Source organism: Wyeomyia smithii, chromosome 2 (genome assembly GCF_029784165.1).
Source record: "Wyeomyia smithii strain HCP4-BCI-WySm-NY-G18 chromosome 2, ASM2978416v1, whole genome shotgun sequence".
NCBI lineage: Eukaryota > Metazoa > Arthropoda > Insecta > Diptera > Culicidae > Wyeomyia > Wyeomyia smithii.
Genome location: NC_073695.1, coordinates 66,226,324 through 66,245,883, shown reverse-complemented (window position 1 = coordinate 66,245,883; position 19,560 = coordinate 66,226,324). Strand labels below are relative to the sequence as shown.

General features: G+C 36.2%; 2 protein-coding genes across 15 annotated transcripts in view; one reads left to right on the top strand and one right to left on the bottom strand.

Moving 5' to 3' along the window:
• The window catches only part of LOC129725961 (G protein alpha o subunit), a 207,414-nt gene that overhangs the window by 49,793 nt on the left and 138,061 nt on the right, over positions 1-19,560 (bottom strand). The gene's annotated exons all lie outside the window — the stretch shown is intronic.
• The window catches only part of LOC129725959 (probable cytochrome P450 49a1), a 40,327-nt gene continuing 35,395 nt past the window's right edge, over positions 14,629-19,560 (top strand). Inside the window, exons 1-2 of one of the 3 annotated variants that reach the window (XM_055682428.1) lie at positions 14,629-15,224; positions 15,379-15,478. The gene's annotated coding sequence lies outside the window, so the exon portion shown is untranslated. Of the gene's footprint in view, positions 15,296-15,378; positions 15,479-17,639; positions 17,828-19,560 lie in introns of those variants that run through there. The other 2 variants (XM_055682427.1, XM_055682429.1) reach the window with 2 other exon arrangements.

Genomic DNA, 19,560 nt, shown 5'->3' with positions numbered 1-19,560 from the left:
AGCATAGCTCTGGTCATCCTTTGCTCGGGGGTTTCCCTTCTTTGAGTAGTGCCACCCCCAAAGTGACCGGCAGCCGGTCATTAATCGTTACGGCGCTTTGCTAACGACGACAGCGTTGTTTTTTTGGCTAGGATTTATTGTGGGAAATTCAAGCCACAGTGCGGATCGTAAATTGTTCGAACCCCGTACTAGAAATTAAATTGTAATTGCACTAACGATAAAATTTACGGTACGAAAAACTGCACGTTAAACGATGAGCGAAAATCAAATCAGTTTAAAAATTACCAACCCAGTTGGGTGATGGCTTGATAACATTAACCTTGGTATGATTTTGATTTATATATTCATTTTAATTTTCGAAAGAAGTTTTGTAGCTTGTTTCCTAGTGTAAGTAAATTTTATATTAAAGATAACAAACTTCTGCCTTTTTCTTATCAACTGCAGCACAGAAATTTGTTATCATAAATAAAAAACCACTACTTTCGAAATTCAAAGGAATTGTTCATTGCACAGTTAACTTAATTTAAACAATCTAATGTGTTAACTATCACGAGATATAAACAAATTCAGATGGGATTACAAACTTGTATGCAAGTTGAAAGATTACACTCCTTCATACAAGTTGAATGTATGCATCAGTCTTTTTTTTTTTTAAATTCGAATTTTCGGTTTCACTGATTCAGAATTAAAGCTGTTGAATTTTTGATTCCTGGTTCCGTATATTCATTATCTTATTGTGAGATTATACAAAATGATTACGATGGATTATGAAACGTTAGAAAACTCTGGTATATTTTGCACACAACACATAGATTTACGTCTATTGACTGCTCCCTGAGCTAATAATTTGTTTCGCGATGATAAGGTCTTTAAGGTATTGGTCTGTAATATCTGTGAAAACATGAATGATACTGTCAAATGTGCAAACAAAGACAAAACTTAGATCACCCAAGATCACTGCTTGTGGTACTCCTTTGGTGTTTGCCGAGCTCTTTACCTGTTGGAAATGAGCTGACGGTATTATTTATCTAACTATACTATAACACTCTAGTGCGTACAGACACTTACAAACCGGCCATTCTCGGGTGTAAAATTTAAATATCCCTCGAAAGCTTATGCCTACATCATACTCATGACATTTGCAGTACAGAGCAAAAGAAAAACGGACTGCAAAATTTACTCAAGCGATAATTATAATTATTAGTTCTTCGCTATTGCGCTGCGCGGCGCGATGACTGATTGTTAACGGGCCACTCTATCGGTTTTCACTGCACCAGGTGCCATTACAGTGCAGGGTATTGAGAAAGCTTCAAATCGATACACTTTTCACTCAGTTAGCCGTTCTTTTTGTTTGTGTTCACTCAGTTGCCAATTTGTGATTTTGCTTTTTTATTACTGATTTTATATGCAACTGCAGATTGATAATTATGCGGCTGTGGCGTAAGCGCTGCATGTGCAAAGTCACGTACGCAACAGTGGTTAGATGCATAATGAAGACATGTATCCGAGTTCAATGGATACAATTGAAAAGAACAATTGAACATAGTAATTTAAGGTAGTAATTGGAACGGGCTAGAATATATCAAAAGGCTGATATTATTGCAAAACTTTGGATGTGCTAACTTTTATCGAGTATTGCAACTACTGGACAGATCAAATTAAAGTTTTCGCTGATTAAGTGTGTAGCGGTGAAATGTTTTGTTTTTCATCTCCAACAACCTGAAATATCATAATAAAACAGTTGACTTTCGACAAAAAAAAAACATTATTTCATTAACATTCAAATGTTTTCGTTTGTAAAAACAAATAAGAAAATATTTCGAATATGTTTATGAGACCTGTTCGAGTAGAATGTTATTTGTTTCAGGAACGTCACTTAAAGTGTCCTGATTTATGTCTAGTTTCAAATACATCACAGAGAAAATTACCAAATAAAATAGAATAGAGAACCTATGAAGCAAATTATAATTTAAAATACGAAAGCTTGTAAAATTAAATTAAAAATAATTGCATTCCGGCACACGAGCTCGACATGGAACTACGCATCGTGTAAAGCAACCACAAAAAAATCAGAAATGCAATTCTTACTAACATTTAAACTGTGAAGCTTCCTTTACACCAATATCCGTTCCGTGCTTTAAGGCCCATAGTAATTCACTATTAGTACATATGTTAACAAAAAATGCGGAGACGGCCGTACACAACCGTACGGGTCGGCACTAAGATGCCACGTACTGTAAAAGGGCTTTCGGGCATTTTTAATGACACATTGTAAGATATGTCAAACAAAATTAGGTATCAACAAATTCCGATAAGTTTTCAACTTGATGTGATTTTTTTTTCATTCTCCAAGAACTACATACACTCAATTACGAGAGCAATAATTTCATCACATTCAATTCTAACGACAACACGATATGATTTCAGCGGCAAATGTCGTCAACGCTTCCACTGCAAAATGACTACCTCGCTTTTTAGCTAGAGCTCAAAGTATTTTATCTCGTTCAAATTTTCGTATGCCTTGATGAAACTTGACAGTTTGTACTGAAAAATACTGGGAAAAAGTCAAATATTGTCTGTCTCATATTAAAAATAAAGGCATACGAGTCCCATCCTAAATATATATTCAATTGTCAATATTTCACATTTGTTATGAATGTTCACATACTCAAAAAAATGAAAACACAGTTCATGTTTGCAAGGTTCAATTAAAAATAGGCATTCATTAAAACTGATTTATTTTCAAGCCTGCAATTCATGCAAAAGTTCTTAGAACTCATGAAAATATATAATGTTCCTCCTCATGTTGCTCACCTCAAAAAATACAGTTGAATAAAACAAAATTTCAATTTAATCATAGTTATTTGTCTTCAATTTAAGATTAAAATTTTATTTGCAATTTTCTCAATTGTGAGCATTTCCATATGGGACACCTATGCTTTTATGGACAGGCTAGCTACGACGTGTAATATAATGAACGAAAATCAGAATACAAGAAGACGGCACAAAGCAAAGAAAAACAAACAAACAGACAAACTCAGATCCACCATGAGAAAAGTGTTGATTGTATGGTGTTGTTCTTCATTCGTTGCGTGCTGAGCCGAAGACAATTTCTATACAGTCAGGTTTTTTTTACGCGGGGGATACGTACCTCGTAAAAAAAACGCGTAAAAAAACCGCGTTAATTCGAAAATCCGCGTACAAAAACCGCGCTAATTAAAAAATCCGCGTAAAAAACCGCGTTAATTCGAAAACCCGCGTAAAAAAAACACGTTTTTTTTAAATCCGCGTAAAGTAGTCCAGCACGAAGGGCTTCAGAAAAAACCCGAGACGCTCTAGAACCAGTATTTAAAATTGTCCTCTTTGATGGTCATTCTGGATCTTTCGGTGGGCGGAGAGTCTTTTTTGAACTAAGTCTTCTACTAGATAAACACTTAAACGTTTCTGGTTCCAAACCCACGTTAATTCGGAAATTCGCAAAAAAAAATTTGAATTAGCGCGGTATCGCGTAAAAAAAAACCGCGTTAATTAAAAAATCCGCGTAAAAAAACCGCGTGAATTCAAAAATCCGCGTAAAAAACCGCGTTAATTAAAAAATCCGCGTAAAAAACCTCGCGTATAAAAAAAACGCGTAAAAAACCTGACTGTACACTTTTCAGAAAAACTTTACCTTCTAGACAGCAAAACATTCTAGGCTGAAGGTAGCAAACATTAGTTGATCTGTTGGAACGGCAAAGGTTCTGTAAAATTTCTGATACTGATATAAAGGCTATTACAGTGGAAGGATGGTGCCTACCAATACACTGTGGTTCAAGAAAGCGAAAAATGGAACTCAATTTCATAGCGCCTTTCACCTTTATCATAAATTAACCGTGTCTTTAGAACAGTTGTGCGTGTGGAATGACCCACATAATTTCAACTTGTCAAAAGTTTTGAAAATTTTACTATATTAAAAATCAAAAAACTAACTTTTTTGTATTTTGTGTTGTAGAAGATACAAAAATATGAAACTTTGCTGAACAAACAAAACTCCTATCTTATTTTTTTACCCAAATAAGATATCTAGTATATTGTATGGAACTTACTTAAAATTTAGTTTTTTCGTACTTATCTTTCGTTCGTTGCATTCAACATACCTCCACATATCTTCAGGACTTTTCCTCACAAAATTGTAGCATATTTTAGTTTATTTTTTCGATAACTTCAAAGGTAAAAGTATAGAAAGTATAAAATTAAGATAACAGATAGGGTAAAAAGGGACAAGGGAAATTATGATATAATAATTCAATAATAAAATAGTTTTCTAGTAATCGTTGTATTTTCCGTCACAGCATGATAAACACCTGAGCTTGTTTTGAAAGAGTGACGTGATAACCTTTCAATCGGAATAAATACAGTCAGTTTCCAGTTCCGCTCTCAAGAGAATTGCAATAGATTCAAATAGAGAACAAACAAGGGTCTTGAACTTGCAAGAATTGACTAACATCGAAATCAGGAGGAGGGTGTCACATCTAATTTTAAGCAGATTATTCGTCTACAGGACCTTGATGGGCATTTCAAGAATACAGGCACGGTTGAAACCTGGTAAAAAAAACCTAAATTAATCCACCTAGCGGTCAGACTCAGCCTTTCTCATTCAAACTTATTATTTGTAAAAATAGATTTACATGATTGCTTTAATCCAATAAAGGTATATTCACTCTTTGGGTTCTAAAATATTGATGTTGTAATTGAAGTAAAAAATATGAAATTTGACGAAATGTTAGTGCTTAACAAATAGCGAAATAAAAGAAATGACTCTTAATTGCGAACAATTTAATCACGAGCGATACCGGGAACGTTCAAATAGTACGGTACCACATTTTAATCATGTTGAGGCCATATATATTGGTTAAAGCAGGTACAGTGTTGAATAGTCTTTGAATTTCTTTTTCTGTTGAATAGTCTTTGAATTTCTTTTCTTTTGAGCAGCATATCAAATTGTTATGAAGTTTGTTATTTGTAAGTTTGAGAGATGACTCGTTTGTATGACACTAGTTATGTTCAAATAAGTCGTGTAATACTTGAGCTAATAGACTTTCGTTGTTTTAACAATTTAATACTTAACGGTTACATAACGGGCTTAAGTTCGATTATAATCAAATCAAAAAGGAACGTATAGGGCAGCCAGACTTTGAAACCACTTGTTCAGTCATAATTTATCAGTTAACCCTAACTAGCCCGCTCATCTGATAACAATATTGATCAAATCGGTTGTGTAGTTTCTGAGATAATGAAGTATCGCGATTTGCACATTTCGGTACATTACAGACGAAGTTACAGTTCGATTACAGTAAAATTCAATAGGGTGTTATGAGGCAGCTAGACTAATTAATCGACATTAATTTTGTGGAAATCGGGTCAGCCATCTCTGACAAAAGAGAGTGAGTCCAAGTAGTCTTCGGAATATGTTCCTTTTCATAGCTGGATTTCACTTTTTTAAACATAAAAGGCAAAGTAATAATACGTTTGCAAAAAAAAATCAACAGGGTCTTATGGGACAAGACCTTCCATATGACACTGATTTTATGGAAATCGGTCCAGCCATCTCTGAGAAACATGAGTGAGATTAAATAGTCTCCAGAACACGTTTCTTTCCATAACATCTGAACCACATTTTCAATCTTCATAAAATTCAAATTAACTTTTGGGTTTGGGTTTTTTAGGTAGCCCGTTCATTTGAAACCAATTTTGTTCAAATCGGTTGTGTAGTTTCTGAGATATTGATGTTCCGTGGTTTTTACATTTTGATACATAACCTCTAAACTAGAAATCAGATTACAATAAAATTCAATAGGGTCTTATAGGGTAACTAGACCTTTCATTGGCAATTAATTTCATTGAAATTGGTTCAGCCATCTCTGAGAAAATCGAGTGAGATTGGGAGAGCGTTACACACACATATACAGAAAATGCTCAGCTCGTCGAACTGAGTCGAGTGATATACGACATTCGGCCCTTTTGAGCTCTTTTATACCTTTAGTTTTTGCAGTGATTGCTATACCTTTCTAGGAGAAAGGCGCAATAGGAGAAAAGCAAAATGTGAAATGATAGAAATGACTTTATATATAAACTTCAATCCTGAGCAAGGCCGCAAATATTGAAATAGTACAACATCAAATTTAAATGAGGTTGAGGCCACATATTTTGATCGTAGCTGTAGTTTTAAACAGTCTGCGGGTTACGTTTCTTTCTATAACTTTCGAACCACATGTTTAAACATTATGAAATTCATTGTTTAAGGGTTTAAAAGCCCATTAATTTGAATTCAACTATGTTGATAGCTCCTGAGATATAAAAGCGATTTCCACATTCTGACGCAGCGCCAAAACTAAAAGTTTGATTACAATGAAATTCAATAGCAACCTAAGCGGCAAATAGACCCTTCATTTGACACCAAGATAGAAAGAATCGGTCAGACCATATCTGAGAGAAGTGAGTGCGAAAAAAGGTGCACATACACACGTACACACCCACACTCACACACACATATACACCTATACATGCATACATGCAGAAAATGCTCGATTCGTCGAATTAAGTCGAGTAGTATATGACATTCGGCCATTTTGATTAATTTTCTACCTTTTAATTAGCCAGTGATCGTTAGGAGAAAGTCAACATGTTTACTTTCATTATGTGATTTCACATTTTTATCAACAACGGACAAAGTTACAATCCGATTACAATGAAATTCAATAGCAACCTATGAGGCAACTAGACCTTTCATTTGACACTAATTTTGTGAAAATCGGTTCAGTCATCTCTGAGAAAAATGAGTGAGTTTAAACAACCTCAGGAAAACTTTTCTTTGCATAACTTTTGAACCATATATTCAATCATAACGAAATTCAAAAGTTAAGGGTTTTGGAGACAGCCCGATCATTTGCAACCAGTTTTATTGAAATCGGTTATGTGGTTTCTGAGATATTGATGTTTCGTGATTTTTACATTTTGATACATAACCTCTAAACTAAAAATCCGATTACTATGAAATTCAATAGCAACCTATGGCGCAACTAGACCTATCATTTGCAATTGATTTTATGAAAATCGGTCCAGGCATCTCTGAGAAAAGTGAGTGAGAAAAAAAATTTGCACATACACACACACATACACACATACATACATACATACAGAAAATGCTCAGTTCGTCGAAAGAGGTCGAGTGGTATATGACATTCGGCCATTGGTACCAATTTTATACCTTTGGTTTTTCCAGTGATTGCTATACCTTTCTAGGAGAAAGGTAAAAACGTAGTGTTCAGACACCAGCGGTCATCAAAGCAGTGAAGAAACGTCCGGTGAAATCCAGCCCGTTCGGCATGAAAAATGGCGTGTGAAATGAACATAAGCCACATTTCTATGCAAAATGTTATCAAAAAGGACCTTGGATATTCAGCTTTTAAGAAGCAGAAAATTAACGGACCAACTCGTACAAATATTGCCCACAGGGTTGCTAGATCTCGGTTGCTGCTGAAGACGCACGCAGGTCGCACAACGCACAAGGAGTAGTTTTCGCTTTCAACAACACCAGCGCATAAGGCATAAGGTTCAGAAATGGTGTAGGCAGAATTTGCCTTGTTTTATCTGTATATTTGAATGGCCTGCATCGTCACCGGATTTGAACCCCCTAGACTGCAGTATCTGGGGAAACATGCTAGGAAAGTTGGAAGACGTTAGGCATTTGAGTTTGGACACATTTGAGAAAACGTTTGGTGAAGATTTGGGACAAAATGCCGAACGAAGTTGTGCGTGCGGCTTGCAATGACTTCGAAAAGCGTCTACGAAATGTTACCAAACTCAAAGGTGAAAGATTTGATCTCAACTAAGTATATTGTAATTTTACTACCTATAGATGTTATTAAAATCGATTCCGAAGAGAAATAAGAGCTGATTTGAGTTTTATGACATAAATAAAGTGTATCACTAGCACGTTGCCACCCTGTACGTTCCTAAAATTATCGAAAAAGTTAGCTAAAATATGCTATGACTTTATAAGGAACACTCCTGGAGATATTTGAACTTCAACAAATATGGTGTTTTTTATGCCCCAATTCTTCTTTAGAAAAACGATTTCTCATAAAATTCAACTAACAAAAGATAAGTACGAAAAATTAAATTTTTAGTAACATTTTACAAAAAAGTCTGTAACTCTGTACCCAATGAAGAAAGCAATTTTGTTTGTTCAACCAAATAAAAAACAATATCGCCCCAAGGGTAAGCGGTCTCGATCAACTAGATTAGTTGAGAGAATTCGTTATCGATATTGTTTTTGGCACATTTTGTATGTGTAGGATAAGTACAACGATACACCGTGCCCCAGTGCTGAGTCGAGAAAATTTCCAGCTTGAAAAGATCCTCGACTCGATCGGGAATCGAACCCGATATCACAACCATGTGTTAGAGCTAGCCGATCGACATCGCTAACCACAGAGCCACGGGGACCACGTTCAACCAAATAAACCATTACTTTTTCTCTTAACGCAAGAAGTTAGTATAATAAATATATAAAAACCTACTGTAACATATGCTCGTAGTAATCTAATATGTGTGGATTGGGACAAGCAGAGTGTACAATAGTTCGTAGTACGTGAGCTGGACTTGACATCATGATTCTACCTACTTGTCCTTTTTACTCTATACGTTCTCAAAATTATCGAAAACATAAGCCAAAATATGCTCTAACTTTGTAAGGAAAAGTCCTGGAGATGAGTGGTCTTTAAACAACGTTTTCTCATAAACTTCAACTAACAAATTTAAGTACAAAAAATAAAATTTTCAAGTAACTTCCATATAATATACTTTATAACTTTGTATCCGATGAAGATAGGAACTTTGTTTGTTCAGCAAAGTTTCATATTTTTGTATTTCCTACAACTTTGCCAAATTAACCATTCCTCTATCTTCTAACACAAAAAGAGTTAAAAAGAGTGTGTATAAGACACGACCGCAAGTAAGGTAGAATTTCGACAGTCGGTCTTAAGTCAATGTATTTTTTGCAATGGACAACTTTCCGAAAACCGGAGCCATAATATTGTAGTTTAAAATGGCATCTGGAACTGATTTCAGGTTTTTAGGCATCATTCTAGTTCTGGAAATATCCATATTGGGTGGTATTTGGCGATTTCTGCTGTTTTTCGGAAATTGAAAGTAGCAACCATAAATTTCAAAATTGCATCTGTGGTCGATTTCAGGTTTCTGGGTATCATTCCGACTCTAGAAGTACTCATACTGGGTAGTATTTGATCATTTTTATTGTTTTACAGAAACCAGAAATTACCATTTTCATTTTCAAAATGGCGTATGGAGTTTATTTCCAGTTTCTGGGCATTCTTGCATTTCAAAATGCCATCTAGAGTTGATTTCCGACCTCAAATCATCAATCCGGAAATACTTATGTTGGGTGGTATTTGGAAATTTTTGACTGTTTTCCAAAACTGGAAGTTACCATCTTGAATCGTAAAATGGCGTCTGGAGTTGATTTCGGTTTCTAGATCGTTTAAGGCCGTTTCAAAGAAATCAAAGTCATTTCTCTCAAATCTAAAATGACATCTAGAGTCGACTTCTCTGGATATAATCCTCGTTCCTAAAATTTCCCGATTGGCCTTGTTTTCAGCTTTGATTGGTCGAAATCTGCGCTCAAAACGAAGATCTGCATTGTTTAATAGCACAGCAAAATAACAATTTTCCGTATATTGATAGTCGTTTAGGTAATTCTCGAATCGATTGCTGCAAGAATGAAAATCCGATGAAAACTGACTGAGTTATCAGCATATGAAATTGGACAATTTTCATGCCGTTGTCGATGCTTTCGGAATTTCAATTTGCACCTATATTTAAGGTTGTTGCCGTAAGATATAATTCTACGTCAAAAAGTTAGTTTTTTGGATTTTGATACAGAGCAAAATCATTTCAAATCGCCTGGAAATACGCGAAAATTTAACCGACCATTTTTGATTTGAATGAAACTTTGCACACGTATTTGGCTTAGCAAACTAAGCATTTTTCACAGGTGGAGAGATTTTTTACACCCATGAGTTACATTCTAAAAGGGCGTATGCCTTTTGGCATAGGTTTTATTCGAAGCATTGTAGCCCAGAAACCGTTGGTTGTATAGAAAAACTGTCTGAGAATGAGTTGTAGCGAATCGAAACTGCATCATAAAAAAAATATCCACTGTACAAAAAAAAAAAATTAAAAATAAACATTAAATTTCAATTTAAAAAAAATATTGAATATTTTTTTTAAAGAAACTTGACGTTGATACGCAAATTTAAAAAAAAGTCCAGGATAGAGAAATGAAAAATAATTTTTTTATGATAGATTAATTTTTTATGAAAATTCTAATTCAAACATTTCTCCAAATATTTGTATTCTGATGATTTTAAAAGATGTAGAGAGCCATTTTGAATCAAAAAGCTCTTGGTAGTAAACCTTCTAAAGCCATTGGTTTTCGAGTTATTTCTAATTTTAGCTCGGAAAATTATAATTATTTAGGAAAATACACGTTTTTCTCAATTTGTCCATGGTTCTCCAGTATCTATGTCATGAAAAAATATATTCCTAAGATAATAAAACTCGAAAATAAATATTTGATTCTTATATATATTTATATCGCTTAAAACATTTAACTCTTTTCTTGAGAACCGTTCGCCCAATCGTCTTGTTGTCAAAGAATGAATTGTATATTTTTGATCAAGCATTCCAATGAACGTATGGTTTTTCCTGGAGAACCATGGACAAATTGAGAAAAACGTGTATTTTCCGAAATATTAATAATTTTTCGAGCTTAAATTTAAAATAACTCGAAAACCGATGCCTTTAGAATGTTTACTACCAAGAGCTTTTTGATTCAAAATGACTCTCTGCATCTTTTAAAATCATCAGAATACAAATATTTTGAAAAATGTTCAAATAAGAATTTTTATAAAAAAATTAATCTACCATAAGAAAATTATTTTTCATTTCTCTATCCTGGACTTTTTTAAAAAAGTTGCGTATTAACGTCAAGTTTCTTAAAAAAAAATAAAAAAAAATCAACTTTTCTTTTTAAATTGAAATTTAATGTTTATTTTAATTTTTTTTTGTTGAAAACATTTTTTTTTGTACAGTGTATATTTTTTTATGGTGAATTTTTAATTACCTACAACTCATTCTCAGACAGTTTTTCTATACAATCAACGGTTTCTGGGCTACAATGCTTCGAATAAAACCTATGCCAAAAGGCATACGCCCTTTTAGAATGTAACTTATGGGTGTAAAAAATCTCTCCATTTGTGAAAAATGCTCAGTTTGCTAAGCCAAATACGTGTGCAAAGTTCCATTCAAATAAAAAATGTTCGATATTCGACCATAGGTCATTTGGCGCGATCTTGCTCTACAGTAAACGTTTTCAATCTATATATTGAGCGGCTGTGTTTAATGAAAAAAAAAGGCTTCGGGTAAGCCTGCTCTTTGAGAAGGATCTTCACGCACTGCAGAATGGGCATGAGAAAGACATGCACTATACGGAGGACCCTCTACTATTTGTGGAGGAGTACGACACCCTGTTCACGCCGGAAATAAAACACCACGAGCCTTGTGGAAAAAATTCGACAAAATTCGAGAACAAATACATGGAAAACTGATACTGATCCTTACGAGAAAAAGAGCGAAGTAAAGCTAAACGGTGAGTATGAATATGGCAAGTTGTAAGCCTCGTGACACAAAACAAATTGTTTTTCATTGATTTTTATTCAATTTTTGAAATAGTAAAAAAAAATTTCATCGTTAATTCATTCATTTTTTGCAATTTCCTGGCATCTTTCTGGCATGATACATTACACAATCTGTACACCACAGAAGGAACACCAGTAATACTTATTTTCATGCAGAAGTATTAGGTGCGCAATTGTTTAGTATTACCTGTCGCTAGCTTCATCGAATACCAATACGTCTACATATGAGCAGAACTTTTGATCAGTCAGACCATGTGCCATTGAACGGAAAAAGTAATAACCGGGCGGCATAAAATCTTAGGAAATCTGGCAAGACTTCCCATTTGAGCGTTTCAAGTTTCGACTTTGGCAGTATGAGGCCGAGCATTGTCATGCAGTAGAACCACTTTTTCGTACCGAGCTGATTCCACCAAATACACAGCATAATCTTCGCAGCGTGTATATTCGGCCGAGACGACGACACATGGCAGTTCCCATGACTTTCTTTCACTTGAATTGCTGTTATGAATCCATTTTTCAATACCCGTAATGATGTAATGAAAAAAACCCTTACATTTTTGCCGCTGGAGAGTTCTTCACAGGCGAAAAAATGACATTCAACGTCCCTTGGTTTCAAATCATACGGATTCTAAGTTCCTTGTTTTCAAGCATTCTTAAAGCACGTAATCGCTTGAAAATAGCTTGGCAGGTTGCTTCTGATAGCGAAGCAAGCTGCTCTTGCATTTTGAATGAATCCTCATCGAGCAATTCCTCCAATTCAGCGTCTTCGAAGGTATTTGGTCTTCCTTCACGCGGACAGTCGTGAGAATCGCAATTACCGTCTTCAAAGCAACGGAAACAATTCCGCCACGTTGTTTAACTCAAATCAGTGTTTCCGTAAACTTTTTTTAACTCTCGATGCGCTTCAGCTTCCGTTATTTCTGAATGAAATGAGAGATAAAATGCTTCCCGCAACTGCCGATTCGCACAAACAACTATAAATGATTTGCACAAACAACTATAAATGTCTGAGAAGAAAGAAGAAAGAAGAATAAATGTCTAAGAAGAAATAAAATCTTCTTCACTAAAAAATTAAATTTATGGTGAAAAACAACATAACGACTGCACTGCGAAACAGGCGGCAATTAAATACTTAATGAGTGTGTTGCTAAATAGAGCATACACGCTGTCGAAAAGCTAATGATATTAACAAAGCGCTGTGAATCTGTTTTTCTTCCGCTCCCAATTTTTAACCTTTTCGAGGGGGGTCTTAAAATAAAAATAATATTCGTAACAACCTCACTAGAAATTCAGTAATTTAGACCGAATCCCTCAGATATGTTTCAAATCACCTTGAGGAAATTACTTGTTTCCGATTTGAACCAAAATCCATCATGCGATACGATAAATCGATGACAATAAAATCAAGTGTCTATGGCCACATTAGCCACGGTTACCTTAACAGAACGGGTAATCTAAACATTACAAAATCCAACACAATAAAAATTCAAATTTAATTTAAACAGACGAACACTAACAATACAACATTTAGTTCAATTAGTAATAGTACGAAAGCGATAAAACTCGTGATGTGTCAAAAGTAATTAGCTCTACTCATGATGCGCTATTCAGCTTTGATTCATTCCGGAACAAATTCAATTATTAGAAAAAAACGATATTTTTAAATCAATTTTTGTATTTATATATATAAATTTTTGTATAATTGTTTTATTTTGTACTTCTGTAAATTAGAAAGTTAAACCGTTTCGATGGACGTTAATTTGTGCAGTCATACATGTAATATTAACAGTAAAGGTAAAACGGTGTTGAAACCACAAACGACCGACTTCGAGCCACCACTTCAAATTTTCAAAGACACAAGACTTGGTAATAGTTAATGCGTCACCTGTGAAAACGCTATTTTGGGTTTGCTCTGGTGTAGCGAGCATGAAATAGCGTTTTCACAGTGAACGCATCAACCATCTGCTTTTGAAAATTCGGATGCTGCCTCGAAGTCAGCCATTTGTGGCTCCAACACTGTTTTACCTGAAAATGTGACATTAAAAACGATGCCTCTTGAACTTGGTCTGAACAATCTCATGATACATCACTCTAACGTCAATCAACATCAACAATAAGATGCCAATGGAATGTATGGGAAAAATTTGACCATCGAATTTCTATTAGCGTTAGGGCTCAAAAGTTTTGTCGTCTCTAAGTTTTATGCATTTATTAGACATTTGGAATCGAAAAACAAATTAGATTCCGGAATTTCCCAGTGCTCCCTCCATTGCAGTTGTTTAATGAGACAAATAAACTTAAACTTTGACCCCTTTGAGGGTACATTTACCAAAGTCTAATTGAACCAAATTATGTATCGAGACTTTTTTCGAGAAGACGTAATATTTGAGCCGTACCACTAATTGAAACTCTAAAAGTCGATTTTCATTGGCATTCAAATTCCACAAATATTTTTAATTGAATTTCGATTGCCATGCCAACAGTTTTTTTGGAAGCATGCTGAAATTTCACATTTTTTCACCGACAAGCAGCGCATTTTTGTTTGTTTTGCTTATGTTCAACCCCTGCCCAACCGCCCCAAGCGAGAAATTAAAAGTAAGGCACAAATTCCATGCCATTGCGCGATCGTCGCACCCGTAGTGGACTGTAGTGCTGTAGGCATTCGGTTTGATCAGCATAGGCTTCGTCGCTCGGGTCGCATCGAACGAATCATACCCACGACGTCCATCCGCCGTCGGTTGATCGGGGTTGGTGATGGTAAGCGAAGCTAAGTTGGCATTTTTTTATTTATTACTATTTGTTTATTGAAATCATAGGCTCAACCATTCAGCGCTAGCTCAGCCTGTCTGCCAGTCAGTCAGTCAAGCGCGTTCGCAGCCAACACGAAGCACTCAGAGTGCTCCTAAACGGTTGAAAAAATTTAGGCGGGGATCGATTCTGAAACGCGTAGTACGAACGTTTTTTTTTCGGGGCGCACATCGGCTGAGTCGGCAGTGGATTTGAATTTGCAAACCGTGTTGACGCGTATTGTTGCCCGCCGTGGTTTGAGCGCGATCGCCTTCACACTCCTCACTGGTTGTTGCTGCTGTGACAGTCCCGCGGATTCTTCGAGTTGTGGTGTGGCGGATCACACGACGAGAGCGCACACAGCACAGTCTTTTGGCGGTCGATTTGCGTTGCATATCTGAGCTGTTGGTTCAATCATAAACGGTATTCGGCGGCGAACGGATTGTCGAACGACGGTGTCGCGGAGGTTTCCATCTGTTCATCTGTAACTTCATCCCCAAGATATAAACCTTTTCGTTCTTGGTGGCGCCAGCTCAAGTGTTGATGGTGGTGCTTGACAGTGAGCGTGCGTGCCTGTTTAGTTGCTGTTCTGTACTTGCTTTCAAGTGTTCTACTGCTATTTAAAACGGATCGGATGCGATAGTGGATGTGGTTTCTTAAAAGTGAAATCGGATAAAGGTAGTGTTATCGATTGGTGAAAGAAATCGTTGAAAAGCCTCAAGTGTGCGTTACGCAAAAGTGAAACGATTGTATGTTTTATTGAAGTTGATGTTATTTGTGCTTACTGCAGTGGTTCGCATTCAGAGGGTTCTAATACTACATCTATTCTTAGTTAACTTCAGTTCTTTGCTGGAGAAGTCTCGCGAATCAACGGTCTTTGGAAGCTGAAGGTGCAAACCGTACACTTTCTGTGTTGTTTTTAATTGAAGGAAGTAAGTGTTTCTGTTGTTTTGTCTCTGGTTGAAGTATGTACATTGACGTGCAGCGGTTCACCATAAATGCGGTGAATAAGTGGCCCCATGCATGAAGGCTTAGAGGTTTCGCTGGAAACTCCGAAGTGCCATTTTATTTATGTAACTTTCTTGTTCGTATTGAGCTGTTAACTGTATACTGCAGTAAAAAAGAAAATTTTGTTTAAAACCAGCATCATTTTCATAACGTTTCATATTAAAAATACTTCTACAATCATGTTGAAAAACTTTCCACCGGGCTCATGGTAACTATTCGATATTCAAATATTCCCAAGTGAGTGAAATGGTCAAAAAAACCCGGCGGTGAAGGAGAAGTTGTGTACGAAAGTGAAATGGTGATAGCTCTAACAATGTGTTACGCAATTTCTGATCCTCACTTGCCTCTCTGATTCACACCTCTGTTGTATAGGTGGTGTATAATTCAATTTGTACGCCTTTTTGTCCGCGTCTTTGCGCAAACGACGTTCGCTCGTGTCGGTCAGTGGGAAACACCTTTTAGCGCTTATCCGGCACTATACTACCGAACGTAGTGCTGCCCAAGCATACCGCGCTGAAGTGGGTTATAGCTTAGAGCTTAAAAATGTTGCCCAACCAAGCGTGCTGGCAGCCGTTTATGCCGTAAAATGAACTTGATCTTCCGCGAAAAAACCTGCTCTCGGTTCGCACGTGCATTGTAGGAGTGACGCGCGATCGCGGTCGAGCTCTGGCGTACTATTTTTGTTTTATTCGCTTTCGTCATTTGGTTCGTGTCTGGTTTAATCTGCGTTCCTCTGCAATACAATCAACCCGGTTTGAAGTAAATAGAAAGAAAGGAAAATTGTAAACAAAAAAGCAAAAGTTTCATTCATGCAACGAAATGAAACGTTCAGATATTTGAGGGATTCGATAGCTAAAAGCTGTACTTGAAGTGTGTATAGTGTACAGTGATTGCTAACACATACCAAGGGTCTCTCAGCCTCAGCTTGCTAGCAAGCTAGCTGCGTAAGGCTACTGACATACTGAGGCGTCAAATGATCGAAGCAAGAAGCGTCGCAAAAACGTCCGAGCTACTTCTTCGAACGTCTATATGAAACACTTAAACCGGTCATACTGGAGCGGCAAAGACGCGTCGATAGAGGCGGCGAAACAGAACGAGTAGTGTTTTGACGCGCGTATATGTACGCGGTAATACCATATTCAGACTAAATCTTTTATCGCCAGGTGCTTTATAATTGAAAAAAGCAAATAAAATACATTTTCGTTTAGAAAATGTTAAAATGTTTAGAAGAGGGTTGTGCAGTAAATCCATGTTCAGACTAAACCTGATATCGCCAGGTTCTTAATATTTGCTTTATTTTGGTCTTAAATCCTAAAAAAGAAAAAAAGTAGGATAGAAAATACTATCGGGAAAAATTTTCAGGTCGTCGGGAAAATAGCACTGATATTATTGATTGATATTGTTGAGTTTTGATTTGAATGGCCAGAAATTTAGCATGCTGAACTTCTTTGGTCGCGAAAATGCAAGCCGCTGAGTAACTAGCTGTGCTCACATGGGTTATTGAAATCCTAACAGATATTATAAACTAGTTGAACGTTGCTCGGGGTCAACGGGTTTAAAATTCAGAATAACTTCTTATATTTTTTACTACGTCTGGAGCGCAACTCACTTCAGTAATATTATTTTATTTCATGAAAAAATCTCTATGTTTACTAAAACGTAATTTTCCGTGCTTGAAGAAGCAAAAAAATCTTCATTGGACGAATTCATATTTCCTTCAAACAAAACCGCTACTGGAATCTAGGAATATGACAACACAACGCATTTGCGACGCTCGCTCCAGTATGTCATAGGAAGCTTCACCCAACGCTTCTGTTTATTCCGGATCTCAAACGCTCAACGCTTCGCTTCATTTGACGCCTCAGTATGACAGTAGCCTAAGACGTTCTTGAAGTGGCTTCACCATGAAATCATGACACACCTGTTGAGAATAGTATGCCACTATAACCAGTTGCTGCCAATACTAACTGGCAAATAGTTTCATTAGATTTAAGTAGTAGTTTTTTTCCTATGATGATAGTATTGGTGTTTGAACCGGTGCATTTATTGCCAGCGGTAACAATCTTAGTAGTATTCTGACAGATCGACTAGCAGAACAGAACTAGTTGAAGTTTTTAACGCAGTGCTTGTTTCGACATTCGGACAGATGTTGCAAAAGTTATGACTTTTTTTCTAAAAGAACTTGTTAACTTGTATATAATTTTGGTTTAGTGTGACAAGTAGAACAAGTGCCGTGGAGTGATTGCTTAATTATATATTTGCGAGGACAACAGGTATTGAGTCTAATTTCAAGACTTTCTCATTTTCAGCATATATAATATAAATGTGAAACTACGAAAAAACGATAGATTTAAGACTCCAGATTATGAAACCTTTCAATAACGAATTTGTTTATGACTCACCGCCAAGTGCTTGGTAATAGAATCAAATGCACCCAACCCGTTCCACCAGTTTCGATCCAGCATAAGAAATAAATGAAAGGTCTCGCAGTAGATTTTGATCTTCTTTGCACGAAAAAAACGGTTATGGTTATTCGTTATACTCGTTGCCTTACGGAAGGCGATAAATTTTGCAACCATTCACTAAAATTCCTTTTTAAGTCAAAAATAGATGTGAATAATAAAAAAAATAAAATAAAATTAGAATAAACATACAACCTTATATCAAATTGAAATATGGTTTATTACGACTTTGGTAAATATTTTTCTAAATCTCGGATACAAGATTAGTGGATGTTTCAAATATTTGTTCTAATTCATAGAGTAAAAGCAGGTTGTTCAAAGCGTTTTATCGATCGACTAGAAAGATTTTAAATTTAGTTTTGTAGTTTGCAATGCATTATATAATATTGGTATAGCTATTATAACACCTCAGAAAAATATTCCAGTGATCATTTATACCGGATCGAAGAAAATGCAAACCTAATTACGTTTCGTCTGGTCGTTATTGTTTTTGCTATGGTAGCGAAAGTCGAAAATAGCCAAAACTATTTTGGTAACTCATCAGATTCATGTATTCGCTGCTTGTTTCTTCTTCTCAGGTTAGTCACTTCTAAAGTCAAGGTTCAGGATGGTAACCAGTAGTATGCCTGAAAAAATAAACTACTACAAAAGTAAAAAGTAAGATCTTCTGAAGTAACCTAGTGCAGTGTGTAAGTCTGGTTGAGTATAACTTTAGCTCATACTAGAAATTTTCCAAACACCCCTAAAATTTGAAGTTATGGTTGAAATGCCGTTTTTCAACCTTTACTCATATATTTACCTTTAACTTTTAATTTAAAGAATCGGTTGAAAATTACCGAGTTGAAATAAAAATGTGAGCTAAGGTCTCAAAAATGAGTTTCAAATTTCAGAGGTTTTTAACAACTTCGAGTATGGGTGCAAGTAACACTCGACTAGAGTTACAACCTACACTAGGTCACATCAGAAGTTCTTGCATTTATTTTAGTACGATGGAAAAACTGTGCGATAAAAAACGAACCTTGCGATGAAGAAAACTTTTCCTTTTAGCAAGGCTCGCCAAGACATCGCGGATAGGAACGGCTAGCCGTCTTCCTTTGGACAGACAGATACTGCTTTTGCCGAGCCCAGTACAACGGAGATGCGCGTCAAATCTATAGTGATAGAACATAAGCCGAGACATCACGTAAATTAAACCTCGCCCTGAATCCATGCTCTAGAACCACGGGTTCCTCGATACCTTGGCGATAATGGAATGTAACCACTTTCACAGTTCCCCTCTGGTCCAAGAATTTTGCCAACTGATGATCGTATTCTGACGTACGAGTGCGAGAAATTTATTAAAGGCAACTGGTCGGTGACGTTTATTGCGCCCGCCTTAGCCAACGAGTCTTCTTTCTCATCTTCCAGTTTCGAGCAGTCAGAAGGGATCTACACTAAGGTAATCTGGAGCGATTTTTCGGCTAAAACAACATTCCTTGTTTTTTAATTATTCCAAAAACATGCAATCGCTTGGAAACAGCTTGGGGGGTAGCTCCTAATATCGA